Source organism: Acomys minous (genome assembly GCF_964271855.1).
Source record: "Acomys minous genome assembly, chromosome: 4".
In the NCBI taxonomy this organism is placed as follows: Eukaryota; Metazoa; Chordata; class Mammalia; order Rodentia; family Muridae; genus Acomys; species Acomys minous.
The window spans coordinates 27,151,851-27,167,723 of NC_140486.1; the positions used below are offsets into that span (position 1 = coordinate 27,151,851).

The following is a 15,873-nucleotide window of genomic DNA, read 5'->3' on the forward strand; positions in this document are numbered from 1 at the left end:
TTCCCCTCCTTCCTTGCTGATCGCCATAGGAGTCTAGAGAATGCCTTCTCTTACCCTGGGGCCTGTCCTAAAGCTCTGTTTATCACCCTGGGTTCTGGAGTTTGGCTGTCAGTGGAAGAGTGGATGTGCCTTGGGCCATGTGGCCTCAGGGCTAGAACCAGTGTGCTACCAAAGCTCTTCCCCCCCCCCCCCCCCCCAGATGGAAGAGACCATGCTAAATAGCTTTATGGCTTATTACTTTCCTATGGGTTGGGTTCATCAAAATGGAAAATGTGTGGTGAATAAGCATTTGTTTATTTGAGGATAAGGTGTGGAGGTGACTCTACTATGTAACGGCTGTGCCCCTCTGTCCTATCCCCTCAGCCGTGAGGCAGAGCTTTTGGGCTCTCCTACCCTTTTTCCTTTCCCTGGGTATGTCCTTGGCCCTCTCTTCTTCACCTCTGTTCATGGGAAGGAGGTTGCATCTCAGGTCTTTCCTGTTCCCAATCCCCAAACCTCTGGGGCCTCATTTCCATGTACACACTTCTAACTCTCACAGCTGCAGTCGCCTGTGCTCACCATGTTCGTGGAACCTGTTTGCTGGACGCTCCTGAGCCCTTCTGTTCCTGGCTTTGAACTCTGGTTTACAGAAATAAGCCAGAGTTATCTCTTAGCGTATTAGTCATCTCTTAGTTCTGTGTTCCAGAAGCAGAAGTGGCCTGGGGCCTGTTCCCAGAGGGGTGAGCAGCATTCTGGAGTAGAATCCAAAGTTGTGGGTTGAAGGGCATGGTGGCGCATGCCTTTAATCCCAGCACTCGGGAGGCAGAGGTGGATCGCTATGAGTTCGAGGCCAGCCTGGTCTACAAAGCAAGTCTAGGGCAGCCAAGGCTACACAGAGAAGCCCTGTTGCAAGAAAACAAAACAAAACCACCACCACCACAACAAAACAAACAAACAAGGTTGTGGGTTCAAATTCCAGTTCTTTCACTGCTAGCTAATTCCTAGGTCTCTGAGTACTAGTTTCCCAGCTGCAGAGCAGTGATCAGGACATTCCTGTTTTGGGCCTGTGAGGTTGCTCCATGAGTGAAAGCACTTGCCACCACTCCTGATGATCTGAGTTTGATCCCTGGGGTCCCAGGAGGGAGAGATGAATGAACGATGGCAAAGAGAGCTGATGGGAGCAGGAAGGAGGGGACTTAACCTTAGTGATGTCCAAACCAAGTCAAGTCTGAAAGCAATGCTGGGTGCCAGACAGGCTGGGGACGGACTCCTGCTGCCTCTTCTGCTTACGGAACCTTGGGCCAGGGGTTTATTTCTTCATCGGTGCAAAGGCACAGCAACTGCCCTCACCTTGAAGCATTTTAACTGCAGACAGGGGTTACTTATGGTTATTGGAACTGGTTCTTCCTCTTTCTTTGTTCCTTTTTGTGTTTTTTCGGAGACAGGGTCTCTCTGTAACCCTGAGGGTTGGCTTACAACTTTCAGTGATCCTCCTGCCTCAGTTTTCTGAGTGCTTGGATTACTGGTATAGCCAGCATACCTATCCTTGTTTTGGGGGTGAGTAGGTGGGTGGAAGGCCAGGCTTCAATAACCCCTTTGGCTTCAAACTTGCTGTATAGCCAAGGATGACCCTGACCTTCTGATTGGCCTGCCCTATTCTGCTTGGATTAGAGGCTTATGCAGTCACCCCTGATTCATAAGGTGCTGGGGATTGAACCAAACCCAGTTTGTATATGCTAGGCAAGCACTTCACCATCTTCACTATATTACCCCTCCCCGATTTTGGGGGTGGGTACTGGGTCTGATTTAGTCTAGGATGGCCTTGAATTCACTATGTAAAAGAAGCTGGCTTTGAACTCCTGATCACCCCGTCTCCACCTTCCAACTGGCATTACTGGCATACATGACCTCCCTTAGGTCAGTGCCTAACTTTGATATTTATTTTGGAGACAGGGTCTTACTGTGTTTCCCTAGCTGGCTTATAACTCACTATCTAGACCAGGCCAGCCTCCAACTCTTGCCTCTCACGTGCTAGATTAAAGATGTGTACCACCAAGCCCAGCTTGATAGTTATTGTCTGACATACTCACTTCATTCTTACAACAGCAGTGGGAAACAGAATCGGCATCACTTTCTTTAAGCATATACGACAACCAAGGCTTGGAGGGACCTGTGGCTCCACATGGAGCTTAGACTCAGAGGATCACAGCCGGTGTTGGCTGCTTGCTGAAGGGCTCCCCTGGCCAGCTCCTTGTTCTGGGAAGCATTGATAGTCAGATTGAAGGGTAGATGTACCAGAGGGAACTGACCTCAGTTGTGTAATAAGAAAACAACACATCACAGCAGGCCAAGATGGCTGTATTTGTTTCTGGAGGGAGCAAGCTCCGTCTTTCTGGGAGTGGAACTCAGGGCTGGAGAGATGGCTCAGCAAGCTGGTAAGAACACTAGGTGGGGGCTGGAGAGATGGCTCAGGGGTTAAGAGCACTGACTGCTCTTCCAGGGGTCATGGGTTCAATTCCCAGCAACCACATGGAGGCTCACAACCATATCTTCTGGCCTGTAGTCAGAATGCTGTATACATAATAAGTAAATAAATCTTAAAAAAAAAAAAAAAAGAACACTAGCTGCTTCTTCAGAGAACCCCAGGCTCAAGCTCCAGCACCCACATGGTGGCTTACAACTGTAATTCCAGTTCCAGAGGATCTGACACTGTCTTCTGGCTTCCATGGGCACTGCACAGAAGGTGTGCATGACATACATTCAGGCAAACACTCATGCACATTAGAAAAAATAAAAATAAAAATCTTTTAGATCTGAAGTCTGGCTCCATGAGGGAAGGCCTGGATTCTCAGCACCCTCAGGCTAGCCAAGGATTGGCTTGTCCGGACAGGTTTCCAGGTGGTGGAGGGTGGAGGTTTGTTGTAGTCTTTGCTCAGTGGCAGACACCTCTGCTTTGTACCCTCCTCTTTGCTTGTACATAGCTACCTGCCCAGGCAGATGCCAGGTGAGAAGCGAATGTTGTTGTAGCAAGCCCTTGACTCAGGCTGTGTCCCTCTGCCTGCATGCCTTTCCTCCTGACAGTTGTGACACCCTGATTCATGCTTTTATGGGAATGGAAGCAGTAGGTGTCCGCCCTGTTTCCCCAGCAGGTTTATTGAGAGCTTCTCAAAGTTGGGCTGTAGGTTAACCTGGGGACTTGTGAAATGTGCGTGTCATGCCTCCTCATCCAGTCCTCCTGACCCAGGTGCGGGTGGCAGGCACAGCAGTCTTTGTGTATGCATTTGCTCTCTAAGTGTTTCTTTTCTTCCCCCCCCTCTCTCTCTCAAGATTTTTATTTATTATGTGTACAGTGCTCTGTGTGCATGTATACCTATACACCAGAAGAGGGCATTAGATCACATTACAGATGGTTGTGAGCCACCATGTGATTGCTGGGAATTGAACTCAGGACCTCTGGAAGAGCAGTCAGGGCTCTTAACCTCTGAGCCATCTCTCCAGCCCCTCTAAGTGGGCTTCTGGTGCATGAGAACCACGGGAATTAGGGCATTAAAAAAGTCAGTGGCTCTTTCTTGTCTTCAGTCCACTCAGACTGCCAGCACTAGGAGGAACCTAGGAAAGCCCAGTTCCTTTCTATCCTAGGTCATTTAAAAAACAAAGGCCCCAGCCAGGCTCAGTGGCCCACGGCTGCAATCCCAGCACTCAGGGAGGCAGAGGCAGGCGTGTGGATCTCTGAGTTCCGAGGCCAGCCTGGTCTACAAATCCAGTTTAGGACAGCCAGATCTCTTGTCTCAAACCAAAAAACCAAAAACCAACCAACCAAACAAAAACCCTGTCTCAAAACAAAACAAAAAAAACCAAAACCAAATCCCCCCAAAGGCCTCTTTCCTTGCCCTCCTGTTGCTGCATATTCGTCCGTGGAACAACTGCGCAGGCCCTTATGGAAAGTTTAGTTTCTCTCTACTCTTTTGCTTTCTTTTTTGGGTTTTTTGAGACAGTGTTTCTCTGTGTATAGTCTTGACTGTCCTGCAACTCACTCTGTAGACTGGGCTGGCCTGGAAATCAGAGATTCATCTGCCTTTGCTTCCCTTGGGTTGGGATTAAAGGCCTTCTCTCTCTCCTTCCCTCTCCCTCTCCCCCCCTCCCTCTCTCTCTCTCTCTCTCTCTCTCTCTCTCTCTCTTTCTCGTTTAATTATGCTCCTTATGTAGCTCTGTCTAGTCTGATACTGTGTGTAGACCAGACCAGGCTGACCTTGAATTTACAGCCATCCACTCCTTTTGCCTCATGACTACTGTGATTAAAGGCATACACTACCGTGCCCACTCTACCCTGTTTTGAAAGAGCTACCATTTTGGACTAGTGCTTGTACCCCAAGAAGCAATCTTATAATAGCATTGGGGTGCTGCCGAACCCTTTGAGTAAAGGAAAGAATATTGGGACAAATTGAAGAAGACATAAGTGGGAGTAGAAAGTGTGAGGGAGAGATTGTGTTGGCAAGGTGGTGGCACGCCTTTAATCCTAGTACTCGGGAGGCAGAGGCAGGAGAATCTGAGTTTGGGGCCAGCCTCGTCTACATAGTGAGTTCCAGGATTGCTAGAACAACATGAAGAGACACTATCTCAAACAAACAAACAAACAAACAAACAAGTGGTTGCCAGGAACAAGCCGCTGTGTTCTAGGCCCCTGGCCAGCGCTGGGGCCAGAGAGTGTGGGTGCTGCTTTAGAGGTCAGGTGTAGGAGGGCATGAGTGACCATCAATGTACATGCATGGTCAGTGGTCTGATGTGGGGCTGAGAAGCCTCAACTGTCACAACTCAGTGGTGTTAAACATCTCAATAGTTCTAATGATGATCATAATTGCTACTCATCTATTGACAGTTTATCAATGCTTGCTAGACATTTCTATGTCACATTCTCAGAAGCAGTTTCCAGAATCTTCCTCTAAATTTAGGGAGGCATTAAAGTCATTTCTGTTTATAGATGAAAGTACCTAGGCCATGCATAGCTGGGAGGGACTAGATTTAGGAATGTTTGGCTATCTGTTTGTTTATTGAGACCGTCTCACTATGTAGCCCTGGCTGGCCTGGAACTCTATGTAGCTAGACCAGGCTGGCCTTGAAATCACAGACATCCTCCTGCCTCTGCCTGGAATCAAAGGTATACTGCACCAAGCTTGGCTTATTTGCTTTTGGAACAGGATCTCCTGTGGTCCAGGCTGGCCAAGGATGACCTTAATTCTCCTTTTTTTGTACTTCTCAGTGCTGGGAATACAGGCATGTGCCACCATTACCTGTTCATATGATGCTAGGGATCGAAACCTGAGGTTTTGTGCATCGCTCCATCTGAGCTGCAGTCCCAGCCTTTGCTTTTGTTTGTTTTAGCATATGGTTTCATATAACCCAGACTGGCCTTAGTTTTCATATATAGCTAAAGCTGGTCTTGAACTCCTGATCCTCTTGCCTCCACCTCTCAAGGGCTGGGATTGTAGATATGTACACACCCCCATGTCTCTAGTAGATCAAGGAGCTCTGTAGTGTTCCACAGATGCTTAGGGTCTCAGGGGAACTGTGTAGGGATTGCTTGGGAGTGTTTGTGTAGCACAGAGTGGGGCCCTAGGTAGAACTTATTCTACCAAAGGAAGAAGAGAAGCCTGCTAAGATCATGCTGGGTGGTTAGGGCTCTGGCCCCCAAGCAGGGCCCTCGACTACAGATGGTGTTACTCTTTTGTTCTCTCCACGAGCCGCCTGAGCTCAAGGCCCCAGAGTAGGGGGAGAGGGGGCCTAAATTTGAGAGATGAAGTGGGTGTTTTGGCTTTTTTGTTTTGGTTGGAGAGGTGGGAGAGTTGAAATTAGTCTACAAGGGTCTGGAGAGATGGCTAAGCCACTAATGAGCACTTACTATTCTATTAGAGGACAAAGCTTTGTATCTTCGTGCCCACAAACACCTGTAACTGCAGCTCCAAGGGCTCTGAAGTCTGCTCCTGACTTCTGTGCGAGGGCACATGCACATATGCACGCATGCACATGATCACACACACACACTTTAAAAGTCTGCCTACCGCCTATCCTATTCTTTCTGCCTATGTCCCAAGTGCACTTTCTAGGCGCCGCGGGGTTTCTCGGGTGGATAGGAAGCCTTCATCTCACAGTTGAAGGACTAAGGCTCAAACGCGAGCAGGGGCTCACTCAGGATGCATAGGGTGTCAGCCCCTGTTAGGGCCAGAGCTCAGATTTGTCACTGTCCTTCCTAACCAGAGAAAGGTTTTCTCCTTTAAGCTGTCCCATCCCTCTAGTCTTTGGCCGGCTCTGAAGCCATATCCTCAGGGTGGCCCGGGGCAGTTCTGGGAAGAGAGATGGGGGTGCCCTGGGAGACAGCTGCCAAGAAGGGGTGGGGCGGGTTCCATGAGGAAGATCAAGAAGCCCAAACCCCAGACGGAAACCAAATGTATTTTCTAGGTCCTGAGAGGATATTTGGAACAATGGCAATAGAATGGGGGAGGCTGGACTGGAAAAAGGGTTTCTTGATATCGTTAAAAAAAAAAAAAAGTTGAGTCTCTAAGTTTGACTTTTGTTTCTCTGAAGGATGTTTATGTAATTTCCAAAAGGCAAGACCCAGAGCTCTGTGAAGTTGTCAGGCCTGTTGTTTATAGATTCAGGGCTGTGGAGCTCGGCAAGGCTTCCATTAGGGAGCCTCCCAATCTGACGAGGAGCCTGAGAGGTGGGAGGGGGCTGTCAGAGGTCGCCCAGTGGGAGGCAGCAGAGAACTTGGGCTAGAATGGGCTTTTCTTGGCCTTGCCACCCTCAGATTTGTTGGAGCTAGCAAGGGACATGGGTGGGTGAGGGGCTTTGGAAACTCATTGTTCCCCGGGGTTGGGGAAGGCCAAGTTGGTCTGCAGCAAGTCAGTGGGCAAAAGGCTGCATGGGGTACTGGGTGACAGCATCCCTTCCAGATGCTGGGCCCAGCTGTACCTCGCCTACCCACCAGCTAGGAGCTATGAGTCATACTCAGTGGGGGTACAGAGTCACAGGCCACTGTGTGTCCTGATTCATTCTGTTCTCCCAGTCTGCAGGGATGACTTAGGCCCTGGTCCCAATTGTGCCGGTAACTGTGGGTGAAAGGCTCAGGGCCTCCAGGTATGAGAGACCTAGAAGAGCGTGTGAGTATCCCTTCCCTCTGCTGCTGTCTACTGTCTTTAGGGTGCTGTGTGACCACCACCCACCCCCTCTCCCTAATACAGGGGTTTTTGAGCCCCTGAAATCAGATGTGGCATTTTGAAGGCATTTTTCTGTATGCTGCTGCTGCTGCTGCTGCTGCTTCTTCTTCTTCTTCTTCTTCTTCTTCTTCTTCTTCTTCTTCTTCTTCTTCTTCTTCTTCCTCCTCCTCCTCCTCCTCCTCCTCCTCCTCCTCCTCCTCCTGCTCCTCTTCCTCCCCCTCCTCCCCCTCCTCTTCTTCTTCTTTCTCTCTCTTAAATCAAAATTAAAAAAAAATCTTTTATGTGTATGGGTGTTTTGCTTGTGTGGATGTCTGCGCACCATATGCATGTCTGGTGTCTGTGGCATGCAGAAGAGGATGTCCGAGCCCCTGGAACTGAAGCTTGGGATAGTGTGAGCCACCATCTGCGTGCTGAAAACCAACTCTGGGTCCTCTATAAGAGCAAATGCTTTTAACCTGTAAGCCACCCCTCTAGTCCTTGTATTGGGTTTCTTAAAAAAAAAAAAAAAGAAAAGAAAAGAAAAAAGATTTATTTAATGTATGTGAATGTTTTATCTGCATGTATGTTTGTCTGTACACCAGAAGAGTTCATGTGGTCCCATGAGACTACAGTTACAGATGGCTATGAACCACCATGTGGGTGCTGGGAATTGAACTTAGGACCTCTGAAAGAGCAACTAACAGCTTTTAACCACTGAGCCACCTCTCCAGCCCTCTGTACTGTGTTTAAGAATGAGTCTTGTCAACTTGGCAGATTGACAGGGTGATAAGGGATTCCTGTGATGACCAAGAGCCATGTGCCCTGCAGGCTAGGGAGAAGGGCCATGTCCCACTGATATTCCAAGTGCAGTCACAGAGGCTACTGTCAGGTTTGAAGCCAGTTCCTCCAGTTAGGATTTGTGTGACCTTGGTGACTTTGTGTTTCAGGTTCCTCGTGTATAAAACGGCAGCAGCAAGGATGTTTATCTGTTCAGTCAGAACGTGCGTGTGCAGAGCTGTCAGTTGAGAAGAGTCTGGTACCCAGCTGCTGTTGCTGCTGCTCTGGGGTTTGGCCTACTAAGTGCCTGCCCCAGGTCTGGGTCTCCTCTCTCTCCTTGGGCTCACCTGGCTCCTGGGAGCTACAGGGCAAGGTTGTAGAGCTGCAGTGGGTGGGCAGTGAGGGTAGCCCTCTCTGCATTCCGGGAATCCCAGACCAGGTCCTCCCATGGTTTGCCCTGAGGCAGGCTTATGTAATAACCTGGCCTGGCCAGGCGGCCACGATTCTCAGCCTTGCTTGGTTCTTCCATTGTGTCTTCCTCTCCCTTCCCCCATGGAGCTGCTGTTAGCTGCCTTCCCCAAGCTGCAGGTCTGAAATCAGACCCCTGCTGTTCTTCCACCAATTGATTTAGTCTGATTGATTTAGTCTGTGAGGCCGGCAGCGGCTACTCCCAAAGCCTGTGCTTGCTTTGGAACCTGGCAGGCACCTTAGATTTTTGAGGAAGTGTTGGCTTCTAGGAGTCATGGGCTCTTGGTGTGATCTACTGGCCTGTAGGGCCAAGAGGCTCATGTTTCCTGGGGTCCCAGTTCTGTATCCCTTTCTAACCATCCGCCTCCCTCACTTTTCAGCCCATCACCTCTCCTAGGCAGCCTTCCAGGTACAGAGAAGCCATCTTCCTGACTGGCCTGTACAGTGCTCGTCACAGCTCCTGTGCTGAACTCTGCCGTGAACTCAACATTGTGTTTTCTGTCTTTTTTTAAGAGATCAGAGGCTGCAGGCTGGGAGAGCACACCTGCCCTATGGTCAGATTATGTTTGGCCCATGCCAGATATTGAACTAGTAATCAGTAGGAGATTTTATGTTATAAGAATCATACTTCTGGCTTTACCAGAAAAAAAAAATTGGAGCATCAAGTTGGACAAGGTGGCGTGTACACACACACACACACACACACACACACACGCGCGCGCGCGCGCGCTATTAATCCCAGGTTTTGGGATGCAGAGGAAGGCGGACCAGGAGCTGAGCTACCCTTGGTTACGTGAGGCCCTGTCTCACAGTTTCCCCTGCTCCCGTCAGACGATGAGAACGTCCAGCCTGCATCCTCCAGTGGCTCGTGCCAAGGATGAGGCCTGTGCTCCTTACTGACCCCTGTTTGTCATTTCATGTGCTTCATAATCTTGGACCCCACAGGCAACTGAGTCTACCAGCCTGTCCTTAAGGCAGGGGCTGCTTTCTCTTCTGCTCCGTAAAGTGTTGCCTGCCTGTCTCCTGTGGCTCTTTGTGGGCAGTAAGGGTATGAACTGTTCGTATCTGTGTCCTGAAAATACGCTTAGGCTCTGTGCATACAGTGGGAGCATAATAAATATACCCCGTGGGAATGAAGGCATGGGAGAGGCTATCTCTTTTTGCCAGCTGTGTATCAGCCTGCCCTGGGCCCTGGGTCCTCCCTCCAGACGGGCTGCAGCTGGTACGTGTTTGTTTGTTTGTTTTGTTTGTTTGCTTTGAGATAGGATCTCACTCTGTAGAGCAGACTGTCCTGGAACTCACAGTGATCTTTCCGACAGGCCTTCCTGGTGTGAGTGATTAGCGTGGACCATGGCTGGCTTTCTGATGGAGGGAACAGCCCCTGAGAATGCCACTTCACACTGCCACAGCGCACAGTGGTAGCTTTTTTCTTGCAGTGGTCCATCACATGCTCTCGGAAGCATCCTGGGGCCAAGGGGAGGGTGGAAACCTGTGTGCACTGTTCTGGTATTTATTGCAGGAGGCTCTCCTGGTGCTTGTGTTCCTCTGAGTAACCTGCTTTATTTAGCCTTTAGCTCCTTGCCTAGCTGTCTGTCCACGCAAGGTTTATTGGACTCCTTTTTTGTTTTGTTTTTATTTTTATTTACTTATTTATATATTATTTATTTATTTTTTGAGACAAAAATCTTATTGTGTAGCCCTGAATAGCCTGAAACTTACTATATAGATCAGGTTGGCCTTGAATTCGGTGAGATCCACTTGCCTTTGCTCTCAAAAACTGGGATTAAAGGCATAGGCCTCCATGCCAATGAAGAGGACACCTTTTGGAAGAGGTCTTTGCTGATAATTTTTTTCCTGATAATTTTTTTTCCTGATAATTCTTTTTTCTTTTTTTTTTGGTTTTGTTTGTTTTTTGAGACAGGGTTTCTCTGGGTCACCATGGCTGTCCTGGACTCGCTTTGTAGACTAGACTGGCCTTGAATTTACTACAATCCGACTGCCTCTGCCTCCGGAGTGCTAGGATTAAAGGTGTGCACCACCACGCCCAACAATCCTTTTTTCCTTTGGAGACAGGTTTTCTCTGTGTTGCTTTGGCAGTCCTGGACAGACCAGGCTGGCCTCAAACACACAGAGACCCGCCTGCCACTGCCTCCCTGAGTGCTGGGACTATGGGCATGCGCCACAGTTCCCTGCTGCTGCTAATTATTCTGTGGACAAAAAAACTCTGGGGACAAATACTCTGGGACACATGCAGGACTACCTGTGGGTTTCTGTCCCCTGCCTTTGTCCAAGGGTACAGTCTTTCTGCCCCCAGAACACGCAACTGCAAAGAGCACTCTGAACTCAGAGTACACTTTGAGCACTCACTGGGTCTTAGTGCACAGAGCCCAGGGCTGATAGAGGACCCCAGAGTGACCTTAACAGGAACACCTCCCCTACCGCAGTCGCTGGCTTCTCTTTTACCCTCTGGCCAGCATGCAGGGCTCCTCCCTGTCACTGTGGCTCTGCTTGCTTCTTGAGCAACTCTTCAAGGATAGCACATTCGGCAGGTTTGTGGGGTGGAGTAGAGTCCTGTTCCTACCTTGGCCAGGCCCAGACAGTTCCCTTCACACAGGCTGGCAGCTCAGGACAAGGGTATACTAAGAGCAGTGTGCTCTCTCTGACCTAGAAGGGGAAGAAGCCAGAAGCCTGGCTCTTGGCAGGTAGGTGCTAGGCCTCTGCTCCTAGTCCTTAGAAGAAATGTCTGGTCCTCTGGCACACAGGCTGTGACATTAAGTACAGGTCTGAACAAGCCATTTACAGCTGTGAGAACTGAGGCTCTAAAGGGAGGAGGCACTTCAAACATTAGCCATGTGTATATGAAAATTTGGGCTGGAATCTCAGATCTTCTCTCTCCAAGCTGGGCTCTGCTTTCTTGTTCTCATCTCCCTCTGCACAGTTGGTGACAGATCACCCAGTGGAGACACAATCACCTGATTGTGTGAGGAGAGGAAGGCTGGGGCCTGGAAGACTGAGCAGGGCCACGGTACCCTGGAGGCATGAAATAGGCTGGGTACGTGAGCGACCCCTTAAAAACCCTGCATCCTGTTTCTTGGTTTTTCCCCTGGACTGTCTCCGATGGGCCAGCTGTCCCTGTGCCCATTTCTGCCTGGCACCGGCTTTGTGCTCTTTCTTCTGAGAACAAAGCTAATTTCTGATGGTTTTCCTGCTGACAGAGAAGAGGAGAGCAGGCCCTGGCTTCCCCCTCCACCTGCTGAGAGCATTTGTGGGCTGTGAGGGAGGCCAGCAGCAGCCCTGTGAGGAAGGCTTCTGGCAGCTCAAGTGTCAGGACGTGGAGCTTCTCCCGGGGGCCCAAAGGCTGTACACAGAGAGAAATGGAACGTTGTAGTCAGTGGTCATCGTTGGCAGTTTGGCCAGAAACCTAGAGGTTTTGATAAGGTCCAGGTGTGGTACCACCCTTCAGGGCTCAGGGACTAGATGTGTCTGACTGAAGGAGGCAGTAGTCAGATTCAACACATTTTTTTTTAAACGAAGCATCTGCTTCATTTAGGCCCTTTTCTAGGAACTGACACAACAGTGCACAGAATAGACCAAGTTTCTGTTTTCATATATCACACCATCAGTGGGGCAGAGCCAGCAAATCAACAAACACATCGTCTGCGCCGCCGAGTGGTAAGAAGTACCTAGGAGCGGGGAGTAAAGCTGGCCTGGGGGTAGCAGGTGTGACTGACGGGCCTGGTGATGCTGCAGCAGGTGGGTGTCTCAGGAGGCGGGCAGGACGCTCGCAGATGTCTGGGAAGGAGTGTGCCAGGAAGAGGGAGCACCAAGCCAAGGAGGGGCTGTGGGGGGAGGGGCTAAGGCAGGAGCACATGTGAGGAGCAGCAGGGCACCTAGACAGGCAGAAGGTGGGTGGGGAAGGGCTTCTTGTCCCTTAAGAGGAAGGACTTTGATGTTTAGGTCTGAGTAAAAGGGAAGCTACTAGAAGGCTTGGGGTGGAGGACTGACCTGCTTAGCCCTTCGTGCAGAGGGATCATGTGGCCGCCTCATGAAGAAGAATCTGGAAGGGCAGGGGCTATGCAGAATCAACGGCCAGGAGATGACCATAGCCCTCAGATGACGAATGGTGGTGGCTCTGTGGCAGGAGGGGAGGGGGCACCAGGAGTGGCCTCTGGATTTATCTTGCAGGGTGAGCTGACAGATTTGCTGAGGGATTAGATGTGGGTGTGAGGAGAGTGTTGCTGGCTGGAAGTACCGGAAGGACATTGTTGATGCTACTGAAGACAGGCAAAGCTGAGGGCCAGCAGGCTTCGAGAGAGAAAAATTGCCATTTCTGGTCAGCTATGACCGGCTGTGAGCCACACTTGTGGAAAGTACCTGGGGCCTTGAGTGCTGTCTGTCGGCTTGTAAGATGTCCCTTGTCCTCCCTCACCAGCTCCCAAGTCTGCACTGGGACAAGTGGGTTAGCTCCCTCAGCTCTGTCTTTTCTCCATGCTTTCCCTCCCTCCTGACAGAGAAGGCACAAGGTCCTAGTGGAGGTCTTAGGCCCTCTGTCTGGTATGCCTCATGGGAGGGAATTTGGTTTTGGTGGGCCTAGGGGGAGCTTCAGGAGGGTGGGGCCTCAGGCTCTGGCTCTCTGCTTTGATTTACCCTCCTCTGCAACAGCAGGACTGCCCTGACCTGGAGTTCCAAGGGTGGCAGGGAACATTTGAGGAGATAGCATGGTGCAGTGATTAAGGCTTAGAGTCAGGCAAGTGGACAGTGAATCCTTCCTCTGCTGCTGGCCTATGAGACTCTAGGTAAATGAAAGAACCTCTCTGACCCTCTGTTTTCTCGTCTGTATAAACGGGTCCATCCTAACACCTGCTTCACAGGGTTTCTTTGAAAATTACTGAGAGATGTGCAGAAAATACTCCACAAAGATCTGGCACCACACTCAGAAGAAGCTGTTAGTAGCAATGACCTGTGTGGTCCAGCAGGATGAGAGAGAGGTTTTGCCTACCGGGTATCAAGCCATGACAGTTTTTCAAGCAAGAACACACTCACTTGTGGTTTGTAGGTGTTGAGATCTGGGATAGTGGGGTTCTGGGGATTTCCCTTAGTAGCCAAGCAAACTGAGGTATGCAGTGGGAGGCAAGATGCTTAAGTATCACTTCCTTTTTTTTTTCCTCATTGTTTCTTGCTCAGAATCTACCTTTCTTCCTTTTTTAAAAAAAAATATTTATTTATTTATTATTATATATACAGTGCTCTGTCTGCAAGTACACCTGCAGGCCAGAAGAGGGCATCAGATCACATTATAGATGGTTGTGAGCCACCATGTGGTTTCTGGGAATTGAACTCAGGACCTTTGCAAGAGCGGGCTGCACTGCTAACCACTAAGCCATCTCTTCAGCCCTCTTGCTCAGAATCTTAGCATGTCCTTCAGTGTGAGGACAGGGCTGGCTGAGGTGATGTGTCCTTGGCTCTGTACCTTCCCTAGCTAAGAGTCTTGAGTTGGCACAGCAGCACAGGTCTCAGGGACAAAGGTGGTAATTTTCCTTTTCCTAGAGACTCCTTGTCTCTGCTGTCCAGTGGTCAGCCCTAGGGAAACATGACTGAGGGAAATGTGACTGAGAGGCTTGGAGGGGTAGGTGATGTTGAGGGGACATAAGGGGCATTCCAGACATTGAGTTAGGTGTGGCCGTGCATTCCTCTAGGGCTAAGTACTCTAGAGGCTGAGGCAGGGGATCACTTGATCCTAGGAGTCCAAGTATGGGTACTGTAGCATTTGAGGTCCACCTAGGCTACAGAGTAAGACCTTGACTAAAAAAAAACCACAGCCAGTTCGGGCTGTAAACAGACAGGGCTGGCTGTGGGGCAGTCTAGTCTGGAGTGACATTCCTCTGTGCACTTGGATGTGGCCTTGGCTCCTGGTCTGGGTCCAGGCAGGGTGGTGCCTGCTTCAGTGGAGCCATGGAGAGGTTGACAATGAATGGAATGTGGCCCCCTGAGGACCCACACCCACACTTCACTGGCCCAGGCATGCCAGCTGAACCCTGTGCTTCTGTAAGCCTTTTCCAGCAGTTGAGCTCTGCAGGGACGGCCAAGAACGGTTCATAGTCCCTGAGGCGACACTGGGCAGTGGGGTCGTTAGGTACATGGGAAAGGTTCTGCAAATATTGCAGCCACTTTCCTTAGCACATGGGTAGCCTGAGGTCCCGAGAAAGAAGGACTCTTGACCAAGATCTCACGCGACATTCCCCTCTTGTGTGTCACCTCTTTTCTGCTCCTGTGACCCTTGCTCAGACTCCTGGCCTAGTGCCCAGACAGATGTTTATGTCCTTCTCCCTCTTGTGGCTCCCCACGAGCTTTGTTTGTCCTCCTGTTATCGTAATTTTACCATGCTCTGCCAGGCACACACACTGCTTGATATACGCCTGACCTCTTGTCTCCTTCTGGAGGTCTAGGCCGCAGGCTCTGGAGTCATACAGCCAGGGCTGACCCATTCAGCCATTTTCTTTGTATGTAGTATATTGATCCTGGGAATAACAGCCCACTGGAAGCCTCAGCATCCCTCCACTCTGTGCCGTGAGAGCAGTAGAGGCATTAGCGTGCAAGGTTGTTGGGGGGTGACAGGCAGTGCGCCAGCAAGACATACCCTCTCACATGTGCTCACATTGTCACGAAGCCTGGTTGGCTTGGCAAGTTGAGTGTGCAGTGGACTCAACGCTGCACAAGGAGGCAGGGGAGTGGGCCTTGAGTTTACCATTTCCTGTGTGCCTTTAGAGGAAGTTTTGTGTCCTTGGGAGTTGAACTTCCTTCTTTAGAGGATGGGGGAAGAAATCCCTATTACTTTTTTTTCAAAGCTGTCATGTGATACTCAAGCAGTGGTGTGAGGAAGTGTTGTCTGTGTGTATATGGTTCAAAAATGGTAGGTGGGGGTGGGTGGCAATGGGGACATTAACCATAGTGGTAGGCAGGTGGCTGGGTGGCAGCCCGGGCAATCTACAGAGTTCTCAGTGCCCACATAGACTTCCCTCTCCACCTGCCTATTCCCAGCCACCTTGTACTTTAGTTTGAATATTATGTACCAGGGAGCATGGGATGTGCAAAGATCCATGGCATTTCCCAGGACCTGATAGGGTTGGGGTAACCTGTGGCCAGTGCCTGACAGTCAGGAATGGAGAGCCAAGATAGGCACTGGTTTGAATGTCAGCTAAGTATTTTCCCCCACTGGGAATTTGAACAGTTGGCTTAACATCCGAGAACCAGTCTCCTCATTTGTGAAGTCAGGGCCTGAAGATGCGGAGGCTAAGTAAGCAGTTGGCGTAGGGGAAGTAGTGGGATTCTGGGCTGTGGTGAGCTGGGCCGTCGTGCCTTTAGGGGGATGAGGTGTAGATAAGTTGTGCTCACACTCGAATCGCACAGTAGAGGGTCAGGAGAGACCATGAGACAGACCGTCTAGTACAGTTTATTTTCC

At 50.1% G+C, this 15,873-nt stretch overlaps 1 protein-coding gene across 5 annotated transcripts in view; it reads left to right on the forward strand.

Moving 5' to 3' along the window:
• The window catches only part of NDST1 (N-deacetylase and N-sulfotransferase 1), a 61,310-nt gene that overhangs the window by 4,680 nt on the left and 40,757 nt on the right, over window positions 1-15,873 (forward strand). The window contains exon 1 of one of the 5 annotated variants that reach the window (XM_084778228.1): window positions 7,089-7,110. The exons of 3 other annotated variants lie outside the window; for them this stretch is intronic. The gene's annotated coding sequence lies outside the window, so the exon portion shown is untranslated. Of the gene's footprint in view, window positions 1-7,088; window positions 7,111-10,988; window positions 11,117-15,873 lie in introns of those variants that run through there. One more of the 5 variants, XM_084778227.1, reaches the window with a different exon arrangement.